This window comes from Saccopteryx bilineata, chromosome 10 (assembly GCF_036850765.1).
Source record: "Saccopteryx bilineata isolate mSacBil1 chromosome 10, mSacBil1_pri_phased_curated, whole genome shotgun sequence".
NCBI classification, from domain to species: Eukaryota; Metazoa; Chordata; class Mammalia; order Chiroptera; family Emballonuridae; genus Saccopteryx; species Saccopteryx bilineata.
This window is the reverse complement of record NC_089499.1, coordinates 3,067,692-3,082,306: the sequence shown is the minus strand read 5'-3', so window position 1 is coordinate 3,082,306 and position 14,615 is coordinate 3,067,692. Positions and strand designations below refer to the sequence as shown.

Genomic DNA, 14,615 nt, shown 5'->3' with positions numbered 1-14,615 from the left:
CCCCAACCTCATCCGCTGTCTCCTCTGCCACCTCCACGGTCAGGACCCCATGCGGGGTGACAGCTGGGGCCCCCTCTGCCTGTCTGCCTGCCCGCGGCGGGCGGTGGGAAGGACCGCGTCCGGTCAGCAGATGGCGCTGCAGCCCCAGCAGAGGGAGGAAGCGGTGGCCCTCCCTCCTGTCCCCGTCTGCCACTGTCTCCTGGCTTTCAGATTCCTGTTTAGGGACTCTGAGTCTCAGGAAACGGGCGGTGAGTCTCATCCTCTGAAGCAGGCTGAGTCTGTTTGCTTAGAGATTTGAGGAAAGGTCACCGAGGAGCCCACGGAACTTGAGACAAGAGGGTATTCCTACCTCTGCGGGCAGGATGGGCCCCCTTGCTTTGTCTGCGGCACAAAGGGGGATGTGTACAGCTTTCTGAAACAAACACAAGCAATCCCCTCTCCCATGCACTGTCCCTCTCCCATGCACTGCCTCCCCCGCCCCCAGCAGTCTGGGACACACCGATTAGCTGATTTGGGGGCTCGTCAACAATTCCAAGCGAACTCGTTCCCCAGACCCTTCGGGATGGACAGCTAGGGACAGGCCCCCGGGCCCTGCTGTGGCGGAGGCACCCCGGTGGACACGGTGGGGGAGACCTGAGTCCGGCGGCTGGGAGAGACCCACTCCTGTGGTTTCGCGTGGATCAGAGCGTGAGCTGCACACAGACCCCGTCAGCGGGGTTCAGAGGGAGGAGACTGAGGTTAGAGGGGCTCTCAGCTCAGACACCATGCCCGCCCGTCCTCTGGAGGACAGTCAGACAGCCGGTGGTCAAGGCTGCGACCGGAAGCCCAGGTGGGTGGGGGGATCTCGGGGCCGGGGGTGCGGTCGCCGCCTGGCCTCCTCTCCCCTCCCCTGCCCCCCTGACAGGGAGCCCACCTTCCCAGGACCGCGGCTGGCCCAGAGAGAGAAGGGAGTCGGCGGGGGTCTGAGGAGCAGAGAGAAGTGTCACTTTGTTTCTTTTCAGAGCTGTTTTCCAACGTGAGGTGCGTCTCAGATGAAGTGCAGTGGACAGAAGCGTCTGAAGCGAACGTCCACTCACTGAAAAGCCTTCACCTGCCGTGGGCAGAGGACAGGGAGGCAGGCGGCAGAGCAAACAGGGTGAGGACAGAGAAACGCCAAGGACGAGGGCACAGGCGGGTTGGGACGCAGAGGCCACCCGCTGCCCCCAGGACACGCGTCCCATGGCGGGGGCGGGGGGGGAGGTTGAGGCACACAGCCAGAAAAGAAGTCTCTGAAAGTGAGCAGACAGCCTGGTGGAACAGCTCTTCATTCCTTGGTCTTCAGGGTCCCCACACAGAGAGCCCTGGTGGGCAAGCCGCCCCCCGTGTATATAGAGTGATGGGCGGAGAAGCCCCGCATGGCCCCTTCCGCCCGCGGTGTGGCGTGCGTCCAGCTCTGGTTGGGTTCCGAGTCCCAGACTGTCTGCGGCCTTGCCGCCCACCGACTGCGGTGGTAGTTGGGTTTCCCCGCAGTGACCGTGCGAAGCACCATGGTGCTTGCGATTGTCTAAAAAACATCGAGTAACGGCCAACGTTAACAACTGGCCAGACACCTCAGATGGGGACGATGAAAGGAAAAAAGAGAAATCGCTTCCCGGTTAGGTTTGGTCAATTGAAAAAAAAAAAAGGGAAGAAGAAGAACTGCTTCCTCATTGCAGAAACATGTCACTTACTTGAATGAAGACAAACGACCCCCCTAAGTGTGTGTGTGTGTGTGTGTGCGCGCGCGTGCACGCTCATGTGTGTGCACGCAGATGTCTCCTGCTGAGCTCATTTTTCCAAACATGCGGGAACTGGACTCACGCCCGAGCTCGTCCACGGGACTCAAGCAGCTCCCGACATGGCAGGGAAGACAGTGAGGTGAGACCCCGGCCAGCTTATCACAAGTAGACACTCGTTACTTGTGTAACTCACGCTGAGGCTCCCCGGTGTCCCCCTCGGGGCTGTGGTGCAAAAGAGTGAACAGTTTCGACCACTGCCGCAGCATAAAGTAGCCCACACTCCCAGAGCGACGGAAGAGGACCCAGTGTGTCCCTTTGTCCAGCAGGCGAGACATACATGGGCCTTTGCTGCTCACCCCGCAGTTAGAAACAGCCTGTCGTCCGTGTCCACCAGCCTCTCCTACTTGGGGGCCGACCCCGCGGGGACCTGTTCCTGCATGAGGTCGGGCGTCGGACAGGCTCGGAGACGCGAGTCCGTCTTGCTACTGGCCGCTACACCAGGCCCTGCCACTTCACTCGAGGACAGAGAGCAGCATTCATGCAGCAAACACTGTGCCTCTCGTGAGGCACGGCAGCCGCCAGAACACCCCGCCGTGTCTTCCCCGGCGGAGAACAATGCTGGGGGCCCGGAAGGACGCGGGACACTCAAGTCACGGCAAATGAGCCCAGGCCCAGGGCTCGCCTCAGACACGGCAGCTGGGAGTTATTTCTCCTGAAGGAAAAGACCTTCTTGTAGGGGTGCTCCAGTGTTGACACAGGTTTTGCCAAAAACGTCGGCAGGATGACATCTATAAAACAGTCTATCTAGTTTTTAAATTTTTTTTTAAATTTTTATGAAGTTGGAAACGGGGAGGCAGTCAGACAGACTCCTGCATGTGCCCGACCAGGATCGACCCGGCATGTCACCCAGGGGGCGATGCTCTGCCCATCTGGGCCATTGCTCCATTGTAACCAGAGCCATTCTAGTACCTGAGGTGGAGGCCACAGAGCCATCCTCAGCGCCTGGCCCAACTTTGCTCCAATGGAGCCTTGGCTGTGGGAGGGGAAGAGAGAGACAGAGAGGAAGGAGAGGGGGAGGGGTGGAGAAGCAGATGGGCGCTTCTCCTGTGTGACCTGACCGGGAATCAAACCCGGGACTCCCACACGCCAGGCTGACGCTCTACCACTGAGCCAACCGGCCAGGGCCTGGTCTATCTAGTGTCTTAGAAGCCTAGTTTCCAGGTTTGGCCAAAGAGCGCTGATTCGGCACGTGTGGAACCATCAAGAAGCCACCTGATCGCTCTGAGCTGTCACGTTATCATCTGTACTTTGGGAGTGATGGTTTGGGGCATCCCGGGATGACTATGAAATTCAGACTGGGTGAGTGGATTTTAACAGGCTTCCTACACCGTAAGGTGTTCATGAACCCGAGTGTGAGGTGTGGTCCTTCCTGTTACGACGGGTGCCGGAGCTTGCTTGTGGGGAAGAAAGGGAAAGCAGAGACTTATTTTGAGGGTAAGATGGGGGTGACGTTCAAAGGGGAGGAGGTCACTGTAGTGAGTGTCAGCTCCTTAACAAAAAGCCAGTGGAGAAGACAGAGTAACCTCTGGTCCAGGCATAAACGCCCACGCATGGGAGTCGACGCTCGGTGCCAGATGCTCCGAGCTAGTAGCTAAATCCAAAGATACCAAGGACACGTCACACACCAACAACATCCTGGCTTCGTGGTCGGAGAGCTGTGAATGAGCTCGTCCCCAATGGGACCAGGGTCACTAGCAAATCACCAGGAGGAAGAGGAGGCGTGGAACTGATGAGAAAGTGGCAAGTCAAACAGAAGTGGCTGGAAAAGGCACAAAAACATGAATAAAAAATGCAAACACCGTCGGCCCAGCATGTGGAAGTCCCGGGTTCGATTCCCGGCCAGGGCACACAGGAGAAGCGCCCATCTGCTTCTCCACCCCTCCCCCTCTCCTTCCTCTCTGTCTCTCTCTTCCCCTCCCGCAGCCAAGGCTCCATTGGAGCAAAGTTGGCCCCAGGCACTGAGGATGGCTCTGTGACCTCTGCCTCAGGCACTAGAATGGCTCTGGTTGCAACAGAGCGAGGCCCCAGATGGGCAGATCCATCGTCCCTGGTGGATCCTGGTCAGGCGCACATGGGAGTCTGTCTCTCTGCCACCCTTCTTCTCACTTCGGGAAAATACAAAATAAATAAGTAAATAAATAAATAGTGCAGCCTCTACAGGGCTGAGTGATGCACTCCTGCTTTCTAGTGATGACAGTGACCATGCCCCTGGGTGATGCAAGGGGTAACATTTGTTTATGATTTTCATAAATCTGTCAAGAGAAGTTTTAATGTGGGTGATTTAAGAAAAATTGTTGAGCCTGACCAGACAGTAGTGTAGTGGATAGAGCATCGGCCGGGGATGCTCAGGTCCCAGGTTTGAAACCGCAAGGCCTCTGGCTTGAGCACAAGGTCACTGGCTTGATCAAGGGGTTATTCGGTCTGCTGAAGACCCCCTGGTCAAGGCATATATGAGAAAGCAATCAATGAACGACTAAAGTGCCGCAATGAAGAATTGATGCTTCTCATCTCTCTCCCTTCCTGTCTGTCTGTCCCTAACTGTCTCACTGTTACTAAAAAAAAATAAAATAAAATTGTTTAAAATGTTTGGCTTTCTTACTCTAGCCAAGAGTAATAGGTGGCAGTATACTTCATCCAGGTGGCCCAGTAACATGCTTAGGAAACGTTTCCCATTGGCTTTGTGGTTATCTGTCAGGTCGTAGATACAAGTGGAAAAATAAAATAAATAAAGTAAGAGAACGAGTAGATGATCTGTAGCTGCCTGGTGCCCTCGGACTGGGGTTTCCATTTCGGGTTCTTGGTGAGATGGTGGTGATACCCTGGTGGCCACCGTGAGCCTTGTCAGGCTCTGGCGCTTTCGTCACCGTTGGGGCTTCCGTACGTTACACGTTTACCGCGTGCCCGGATCTGTGGCGAACCGCCGCGTTGACGCGTTTCCTGAACCCCAAGCGCAGTGAGGGCAGGGGCAGGTCTGGCCTGCTCAGCACGGACCCGTTAGAGACAGCGTGGTTGCCGGCACGGCAGGTGCTCAATAAACACCTGCAGAAGGAGTGAATCAACAGGGAAAGGTCACCACTCCCTGATCCACTCACCTTCTAGCCGACAGGGAACCTGAGGCTCCCTCCAGGAGGTGACTGCCCTGCTCCCGGCCACAGACCTCGTTAGAGGGAGAAAACAGGGACGCGCCCCCACGCCGGGCTGATTGGAAAGCCCTCGAAATGACGGATGGCCGTCCCAATGCCACCGCGCCTCGCGGCTCGCGCTAATTCACTCTGAAAGAGGCGTCTGGGTGGCTGCCAACCTGCAGGTGCAAATGAGCTTTGCCTGATTCTCACTCTGTGCTGATGGAATGTGACACAATGTTGGGGACCGACCGGTGGAACTGCCGGAGTCAGGGCCCGCAAAGGGGGCGGGGAACCCGGGAGCCCAGCACGAGGAGGCAAGGAGGCGAGGAGGCGAGGAGGCGAGGAGGCGAGGGCAGGAGTCAGCGGGAGACTGGGAACGGGGAGAAGCCGCCCTGGGGAGCCACAGGGCGTCACGGGGCCTTGCTGTCCAGCGCTCCCGAAGGGTAGACACGTCTTGGTTTGTTTTATAGAACCCTTCCTGTAACTGCAGGCTCAGCTCACGAGGAGGCCAAGGTACACGAGTGTCAAGCATTTCTAAGCTTGGAAAATACTCATTTCAGTGGATTGTCTACCGGAAAACCGGACCCTTTGAAGGACCAGTCGGCGTTGTTGAGGGACAGACAATGTGGACAGTGGAGCCCGCCTTCCCGGGTTTTAATTCTAATTCTCCCGCCGACAGAACGTGTTGATGCGACGGAGGCCGCTGTCTCTCTCCGTGCCTCAGTGTCCCCGGATTTGTGGGGGTAACATCTACCCCGGACGCCGAGGACTCAAGGAGTGAATGAGTATAAACAGGTTAGAGGCGGTCTTGTCACAGAAGGTCAGCTGTCACGGAGAGCCCAGCAGAAGCAGTGATACCGCCCCGTTTCTTGAGGAGAAAAGACCCCAAGTCTGCAAATGGCCCACTATGCTCTTCCTGTCTATCCCCGCTGACACTCTGGGACAGAAATCCCAAGTGAAAAAGGAGCTCCTTTCAGGTGTGAAGGTAAACTCTGGGTGGAAACGCCGAGCGGAGTCTGGTAGCGGGAAGGGGCTCGTTCCGGGGGGAGGGAGCTGCTCGTGGAGACCCAGACACGGCCCGGGCGGCCAGAGACTCCTGGACGCTGACAGCCGCTCTGCCGCTTCCTGCTGACCGATTCTGGGCAGGCCACTTGACTTGTAAGTCAGTTCACCGGTTTCTGAGCTTGCAACAGTCTGATGGCTGCAGGTAACTGACTAGAATGTCTACATATTAGCCATCATCGTCATCACCATCCTTGTCATCATCATCGTCATCACCGTGGCGGTAGTCTTTTTTTTTTTAATTTTTTTTTTGTATTTTTCTGAAGTGAGAAGCAGGGAGGCAGAGAGACAGACTCCCACATGCGCCTGACCAGCATCCACCCGGCATACCCACCAGGGGGTGATGCTCTGTCCATCTGGGGCGTTGTTCTGTTGCAACCAGAGGCCATGGAGCCATCCTCAGCTCCCGGGCCAACTTTGCTCCAGTGGAGCCTCGGCTGCGGGAGGGGAAGAGAGAGACAGAGAGGAAGGAGAGGGGGAGGGGTGGAGAAGCAGATGGGCGCTTCTCCTGTGTGCCCTGGCCGGGAATCGAACCCGGGACTTCCACACGTGGAGCCGACACTCTACCGCTGAGCCAACCGGCCAGGACCCGTGGGAGTTGTCTTTGACCGAGCTCATCTGTGCCTGGGCCCGTGTGTTGTAACTGCAGGGACTTTCGAAGACCAACAGCTTCCCCCAAACATGCTGAGAGGGGGGGAGCAAATGAGCAGCATTTGGTTTGAAAAGAAAAAGAAGAATGTGAGCGTAAGTTTCCAAAGAAATATTGTAGGCCTCTCAGTCATGACAAAATCTGCCTCTATTTCATCAGGAAGCCGAAGAGGAAATGAAGTTGACAGCCCCTGAAAATGAGAACAGATGCTCACTGTGCCACCCGCCCGTGGAGGAAGCCCAGGGAAGTGATCATCACACAGAGACGCCGCCTCACCTGAACGGGGCACGGACCCCCAGAGCGGCGGCCCCGGGCGCTGCTGCCACGCTCATTGGCCAGGGGATGGGGGGCAGGGCACCACGTTTGCAGCCGACCCCCAGAAGGACATCAAATCGAGAGATTACATGCTGGTCGTATCCACACCCTGGACCTCCATTAACTCCGCGGACATCATCAGGTACTGTGAAAAATGCTGAAGACAGGACCAGATGACCCTGTGCCGAGGAGATTAATAACCGGTGAATAACTAAACCAGCTCCTCCACAACTTGCTATGCTGATGTCTACAGCTCTCTTCATGGGTTATTTCCGTCGCTTATGGGGCATGGCCCAAAATACACTTTTTTTTTTCTTTGACGGACATGAAGGTATAGATCAAAGCTTCAGCCGAGTGATGTCTTTGATTTTACAACATGAAATCTTTTTTTAAAAAAACCTTTCATCTTCCCCCTCCTGCCTTCTATTTTATATATAATTCTCCGAGGCCACGATCGCCCGGGACGAAGAGTCGCTTTGGGGACCTGCAATGTGCCGATCCCCACAGGTGCTCTGAGACGGCTCCTCTCAGAGGGTCTGCACGGAGGGGAGGCGGGCACCGGCCCGCCGAGGGGCACTGCCTTCTGACGCAGAACTGACCAGGAGTGACTAGGTCTCGGCTCCGGCGTGGAGGCGGCACGACACGAGGCTCCACACGGGCGTGGCACCCGCGTTGTGTTAGCGGCCGGGGGGTCGTGCGCACTCAACCCGTTTCTTCGACGAGCTCGGTCGGAATGATCGTGGCTAGACGGACAGACAACCGCAGAACGGTGGCTAAGGGGGGACCCGAAATCATCAGACACACCACCTGGGTCTCGGTGCCACAGGCCCCCCCCCCCACCGTATTTGGCCACTTGGCTGGCAGAAGCGACGTGCACGCGGGGGTGATTTGATAAGAACTGAAGAACAAAAAAGCAACGAGAAGAATCGTGATGATTACGCCTGGGATGCCACGCTAGCTCCCGTCCACACACGACCTCATTTCCTCTTCGTAAGCACTCGATTAAGATTCTGGAACTCTCTACACCTCTTTACACTGGAGTACAGGGATTTTATTTTTTTTACATACATACATACATATATACATATATATATATGGCTACAAGCCTGTAAGGATAGAGGGAATGGTTATGAGCCATAACCATGAAAACAGGGGATGTCGGGAAACAGGCAGAGAGTGAGCAGATCAGGAGCCCCGAGTCTTAAGCTAGCAATGGGGACTGACAAGAAGCAGCCCGATGTGTTGTTCAGAATGCCCCCCAAAGATTCAGGGGTTGGTGGCATTGGGAACCACTGAGAGACAAGGTGATGGGGCGTGGGGTGAATGCTTTTAGCATCAATGAAGTCCCCAGACTTCTCATTCCACACGGCCAGGTGACTGGCCTTCCTCACCCCAGACGTGTGCTGGGATTTTAGTCTCCATTCAGGTGACAAGGGAGCGCGTCTGGACCAGAGGACACAGGGTTCAGCTGCCGGTGGCCGGGCTTGTGTGAATGTCTCCGTGGCGAATGCTGAGATTCCAGCTCCCATCTTTCCCAATACGGGTCCCAGGACACGGGCAGCAAGGTGTCTGTCCTCTGAGAAGAGGGACTCCTCTTTCACTGGGGACTGTGATCAACCCAACAGGAAAAACCAGAGAATACTGACATGGTGGGGGCGGGGGGCTCCCCAAGGAAACGGCTCCATCCCACGGACCTCGTAGTCAATGACCTTCACCCACAGCCTCACGGCCTTTTAGAGCCTCCGTCTTCAATATGAGCCAGAAAACTAAGGATCCCTGGACCTCTGAGGATGGCTTCTAACATAAAAGCTCCAGTCTGAAGCATTTAAAGAGAATCCATCATTAATACTTTCAGAGAGACAAGACCCAAGGAGTTCAGACACGTACAAAGAAACAAGGCTCTAAGTAAGGAATCTTCAGAGACAGTTCCGAGAAATTTGAGCCATGACAAGTGTGAGGTTCAGGTTAACCTACTGAAGGCTGACCTCCGGGGGGCTGGTCCCCAGAAAAGGAGGGGTCTCTCAGCACGGCCCCCATGGAAACTCGTCAGGGTCAGCATGTAAGGCATCAACTGCATTCAGCTCTAACGCCGGCCCCCGGCCCCCGATCCTGCTGGGGAAAGGGACAGGATCTCGCCGATGTGAATGCTTGAGGGGGTCTCTCTGCCACCAGGTCCATACTGGCCACCGCAGGCTGGCTTCCAGTTTGCCAAGAAAGACGCCGTTCTTCCATCCGCGTCCAGCTGGAAATGCTAAAGCCCAAGGGTCGGCCTCTTCTGGTGTCCTCTGAGAGTCTGCTTACCAGATCTGTGGAGGTGACCCTAGAGTGCCAGGGACCGCAGGGCACCTGCCTCTCTCCTACGGCTCACGTCTCCACGAAATCCTTCAGGGACCACGGGGCACCTGCCTTCCTCCTACGGCTCACGTCTCCACGAACCCCTTCCTGGGGAGGTGACCCTGGAGTGCCACGGACCGCAGGGCACCTGCCTCCCTCCTACAGCTCACGTCTCCACGAACCCCTTCCTGGGGAGGCGGCTTCAGCGGGCGGCCGAGCCAGCTGCCCTTGTTCGATGGGCAACGGCAGAGACGAAAGGGAGTCGGAAGGGGACCCTGGGGAAAGTGTGCGGAGGACAGGGCAGAAACACCAAGGGCCAACACTCAGGGAGGAGGGAAGAGGAGCAATGAATGACAGGACCACTCCAGGAAAAGAGAACAGGTCAAGGACAGGAGAGAAATAGGTTCTCCACAAAATCCTCCCCCAACTCCCCAGGACAAAAAGAAGTATATGTGTCCAAATTAAGTATGCCCACCGAGCACCAGTCGGAACGGGGAATAGTCGGTTCCACCCCAAATCACCATACGGTGACATCTCAGAACAAAGGGAGGTGGACAGATCAGCCCGTGAGGGTCTAGACAGGGACAGGGAGGGACAGAACCCCAACCAGGTCACACCCAGAGGAACAGAAATCAGAATTCCTTCAGACTTCTCAACAGCCACGTTGGCATTTGGAAGAAAACAGATCACGCCTTCAAAATTCAGAAGCAAAATTGTTTCTAGCCTAGAATTCCACTCCCGGCCAAACGATCACCATGGGAACACCCGAGAAGCAAAATGTGAAGACAAACAAGGTGATTTTGGGGAAAACCCTGTAGGATCAGCTTCAGAAAAATGGAAGAAATACACAACATCCAGGAAACAGGTTATCCAAGATAGGAAAGAGACTTTAGCGGTTCCCAGGGTGGGAAGGGACTTTAGGGGCTCTCAGGGTGGGGAAGAGACTTTAGGGGCTCCCAGGGTGGGGAAGAGACTTTAGGGGCTCCCAGGGTGGGGAAGAGACTTTAGGGGCTCCCAGAGTGGGGAAGAGACTTTAGGGGCTCCCAGGGTGGGGAAGAAACATCCTGCAGGTACTTTATAGGGTGTGTCGAATCATACACATCTTTTTACTTTGTGAACCGGCCAAAAGCGTGGGGTTCGAAGGACCGATGTGCACGCAGAAGCTGAGCTAACAAACGGAATGTAGCAAGGTACAAACCACGTGGGGGAAGAGGGAGAGACGGCAGCCGCGGTTTGGGCCGGCGCTCACTCGGGCGTGGCACTGAGTGGTCAGGACGGCGTCAGCACGGGTTACTTCTCTAAGCAGAGTTACGGTCTGTTCTGTTTCCACCAGGGGGTGGGCAGTCAGAACCCCTTCTGTGGGCATAGGGGCATGAGACAGAGAGCCAAGGGCTCATTTCCTGTCCTGGTGGGGTAGCTCAGTTAGTTGAAGCATCATCCTGATGAGCCAAGGTTAGGGGTTCGATCCCCAGTCAGGGCACTTATAAGACAGTCAATGAATGCAAAAATACACGGAACAATAAATCAATGCTCTTTTCTCTCTCTCTCTCTCTCTCTCAAATCAACCAAAAAACAAAATATTGTCATCGGGACATGGTTATCTCTACTTCGAAGACGAGGAAACTGAGGCTGAGGAAGGTCACAGGATCGGTCAGTAGCGGGGGTGGGGTGGGGGGAGGAGCTGACCCTGGATGGCTGGGTGATGTTGTCACGACCACGGAGCTGGCTGCTTCCAGGAGGGAACGGCCCTGATGTTTAGCAGAACGTCCCCGAGTCTCGGGTCCTGGGCCCTGTGCTCTGTCTGCACAACGCCTCCTCACGACAGACACCTACCATCTCAGAGAAATGAGTATTGTCCTCATTCTCCAAGAACCCCGGCCAGAGAGGAGCCGGGCGGTGAGGATCTGAAGGGAGGTTGCACGGTCCTCGCTAAGGAGCCCACTGTTGCGTGTTCGAATCAACCCAGTCTTACTGCATGAGTGGGGGGGGGTGTGGCCAACCTTTACAGGAGACCCCTAAAGTCTTAGTGCAGAAACCCGCTCCTTTGGCTTGCCACGACCGAGCCTCAAAAATCTCAACTCTTGATTAGTTTGTTTCCGGTGGAGGACCCGTGCCCGGTAACGAGTGGGTGGGCGGGTCTCTCGTCTGCCGCCCGACCTTCCCTAGGAGAACGGCAGCCCTCTGCTAGACTCCCTGCGTCTCTGACGGAGACCCGGGCAGGAGACGTCAGCATCGCCCCCAAGCTGACAGTGAGCAAGGGCCCCAGCGCAGACGAAAGACCATCCTCCTGGACAACGAGCAGCTCCGCTGTCCTGGGAGGAGCCGACACCTGAACGGATGAGACGCGCATGTTCTCCATGGCTGAACCATGAGTGACGGTGAACTCACATCCCACTTCATCTGTTTCCTCAGAGAACCCGGGGGGGGGGACACCCTGGACTGATCACCCACCCCCCCAGCGTCCTGACGGTATGGCCAGGAGCGGCCACGTGTCCTTGCTTGCCTGGACGGCCCTGGCTCCGCTCTGCTGTCCCAGCCTGTCCACCGCGCCCCATTCGTTACGGCGGGGACGACAAACCACAGGGCAGACGGGACATCTCCTCACCGCTCCACGCCCGTGCACCGGCTCTGACCTGCCCGCCCCTCTGTCCCGTTGTCCTGTGCCCACGTCTGTGCTGCCCGGCCCCCCCCTGCCGCGTCATGGGCGTGGACGGGGCGGTCTCTTACCCCCTCGGCCGTCTCTCCTCCTGGCAGGAAAAGACCAGCCACCATGCCACCGACCTAACGTACGTACTGTTCCACCCAGTTTCCCAAACTCAGGCCACGTCGCTTCCTTGGTGCTTTACATGAAAACCAGGTTGTTTGACAAACGACAGCCTCCGGTCGGTCAGCTGTCATAGGTAACCACGGGCTGGGGCGGGGCAGAGGGGACACGTTCTGTGGGCTCTGGGTTAAAGGGAGCTGATATCCGTCTTTCCAAGCGCACAGAATAATTCGCTGGCGTTGTAGAAATGATGCCCACCGCACAGGGGAAGGTTAGTCAGTTCCACGGGAACACATACCTGTCCCTTGACAAAGTACAAGTCACTCGGAGATCGTCACAGAGCCGGTTGCCCACGCCACCATCCCTCGGGACCCGGGAGCCGGGGCAGGCGGTGCTGGCTTGCTGACGACCCGGGGCAACAAGACGCCGCACGGGTCTGAACAGCTCTGCCTGCGGAGAGCACTGATTTGTGGGTTTTATAATCCATGCGCAAGGGCAAACAACATAAATACAAGAACGAGAGAGAAAGCAATGATGTACTCTTTTGGAGAAGAGAGTAGCTAATCTCTCAGGCCTCGGAGCCGCGGCAGAAAGCGCAGCAGGGGTGTTGGTACCGTTAAGATGCCGCCGTGGTCAGAGGCAAGGGCGAGCCCTCTGAGACGCGGGTTTGGTCACCGGTGGGGGTGAGGGGGGCTGGCAGGGGGAGGGGCGGAAGCACCAGTGACCCCCGACTCCACTGAAAGGGAACTACCAACCGCCCAGGAGCCGTGAGTGCGCTGCGGAGAGAACCCTAATGCTGACACCAGGGAGGACTTCCCACTTCGTGGAGGAAAAGGAAACGGCCAAGGGGGACTGGGTCACAGGTCACAGAGCTGCCCAGGCCCACAGGGCAGAGGCGGGGGGGGGTATGAAACCAGGCTGTCAGACAGCAAAGCCTGGGTCCCTTCCGCGGTGCCCCCTGGAGGACCCTGACTTCTCCCTGGTCTGCCACGTATGAATGTGCGCAGTGGCTGTTTAAGAACAAGCAACCGCCGAGTTTCTCTGGGAGGCAGTATGGTGCAGTAGGAGGAGGCACAGGCAGTCGGGTCTTAGCTTGGGTGCGAAATCTCCCCTTTCCCATTTCTTCTGCAAATAGAAGGGGCTAGGAGACAAGAGCCCATCGCTTCCAAGGACCTCACGGGGACCTTCCAGCAGGGCCAGTTTTTGAGTCGACTGTAAGACTCAGAGGATTCTGATATGCTGCATAAGGAGGCCTAGATAAGTGTCCATCCATCCACCCATCCACCCATCTATCCATCCATCCACCCATATGTCCATCCATCTATCCATCCATCCATTCACCCTCCATTCACCCATATGTCCGCCCATCCATCCATCCATCCATCCATCCATCCATCTACCCGTCCACCCATCTATCCATTCACCCACATGTCCATCCATCCATCCATCCATCCACCCACCCACCCATCCACCCATCTGTCTATCCATTCACCCATATGTCCATCCATCCATCCATCCATCCATCCGTCCGTCCGTCCGTCCATCCATCCATCCATCCATTCATCCATCCACCCACCCATCCACCCATCAATCTACCCATCCACACACCAATCTATCCATCCATTCATCTATCATCCATCATCCATCCACCCACCAATCCATCCGTCCATTCACCTATCCATCATCCATCCACCCACCCACCCACCTATCCATACACCCATCCATCCATCCACCTATCCACGCATTCATCCATCCATTCATTCACTCATTCACATAAACACTCATTCAATACGTACAGAGCATCTGACACATGCGAGGCATGTGCTCAAGGCTGTGGGGACAGACCACAGGCCCTGACCCTCTCAAGGCATGCATTCGAGTCAGGGTGACAGAGATGGAGGCACAAGTAAGCAAAAACAGAAATACCTTTAGATTATGTGCCTATCACGGAAGAAATGAATAAAGTACCATGAGAAAGAAGAATAGGAGGAAACTTCTTTTGAGAAGATGGCCAGAGGAGACTTCTGAAGGACAGAAGAGGACTCAGTCCCAACATGAAGTTAGATGAGGGTTTTGCACCGGAGACAAAAGTTATCCAAATGTCTCGTACTATCCTAGCAACAAAGCGAGTCTGATAATGTGAACTATGAAGACGAGCATCCGTGGGCACGTGTGAGCACAGCCACACACACACACACACACACACACACTCACACACACACACCCCTTACTTAAGGAGGTGTGTACATGATCACAGCCTGGTAGCAAAAACACACAAACACCCAAAACAATAGAAGACAGAGGTGAAAAACGTGTCTCGTTTTCCAGACGGGGGAAGGGAAGAGCAGAGAGCTCAGGAATTCTCCCGGAGCTCAGCCTGGCCCAGCCGCTCCCTGGGCTGACCTCAGGGTCCCCCCAGCCAGCCAGCCAGCGGGGGAGCAGGGAGAGGCGCTGCCCACGGAGGCAGGACTGGGAGCCGTGAAGCTGGGGACCCCAAGGCCCTCCAAGCTCTAAGGACATCTGACTCCCCAATATCACAGTGGGTGCCT

At 56.1% G+C, this 14,615-nt stretch overlaps 1 protein-coding gene and 1 non-coding gene across 7 annotated transcripts in view; both read right to left on the bottom strand.

Annotated features, from left to right (window-relative positions):
• Positions 1–14,615, bottom strand: part of CNTN4 (contactin 4) — a 765,413-nt gene that overhangs the window by 43,280 nt on the left and 707,518 nt on the right. The gene's annotated exons all lie outside the window — the stretch shown is intronic.
• TRNAV-CAC (transfer RNA valine (anticodon CAC)) lies at positions 6,518–6,593 on the bottom strand. The gene has a single exon. It is a non-coding gene; the product is annotated as a tRNA-Val (tRNA).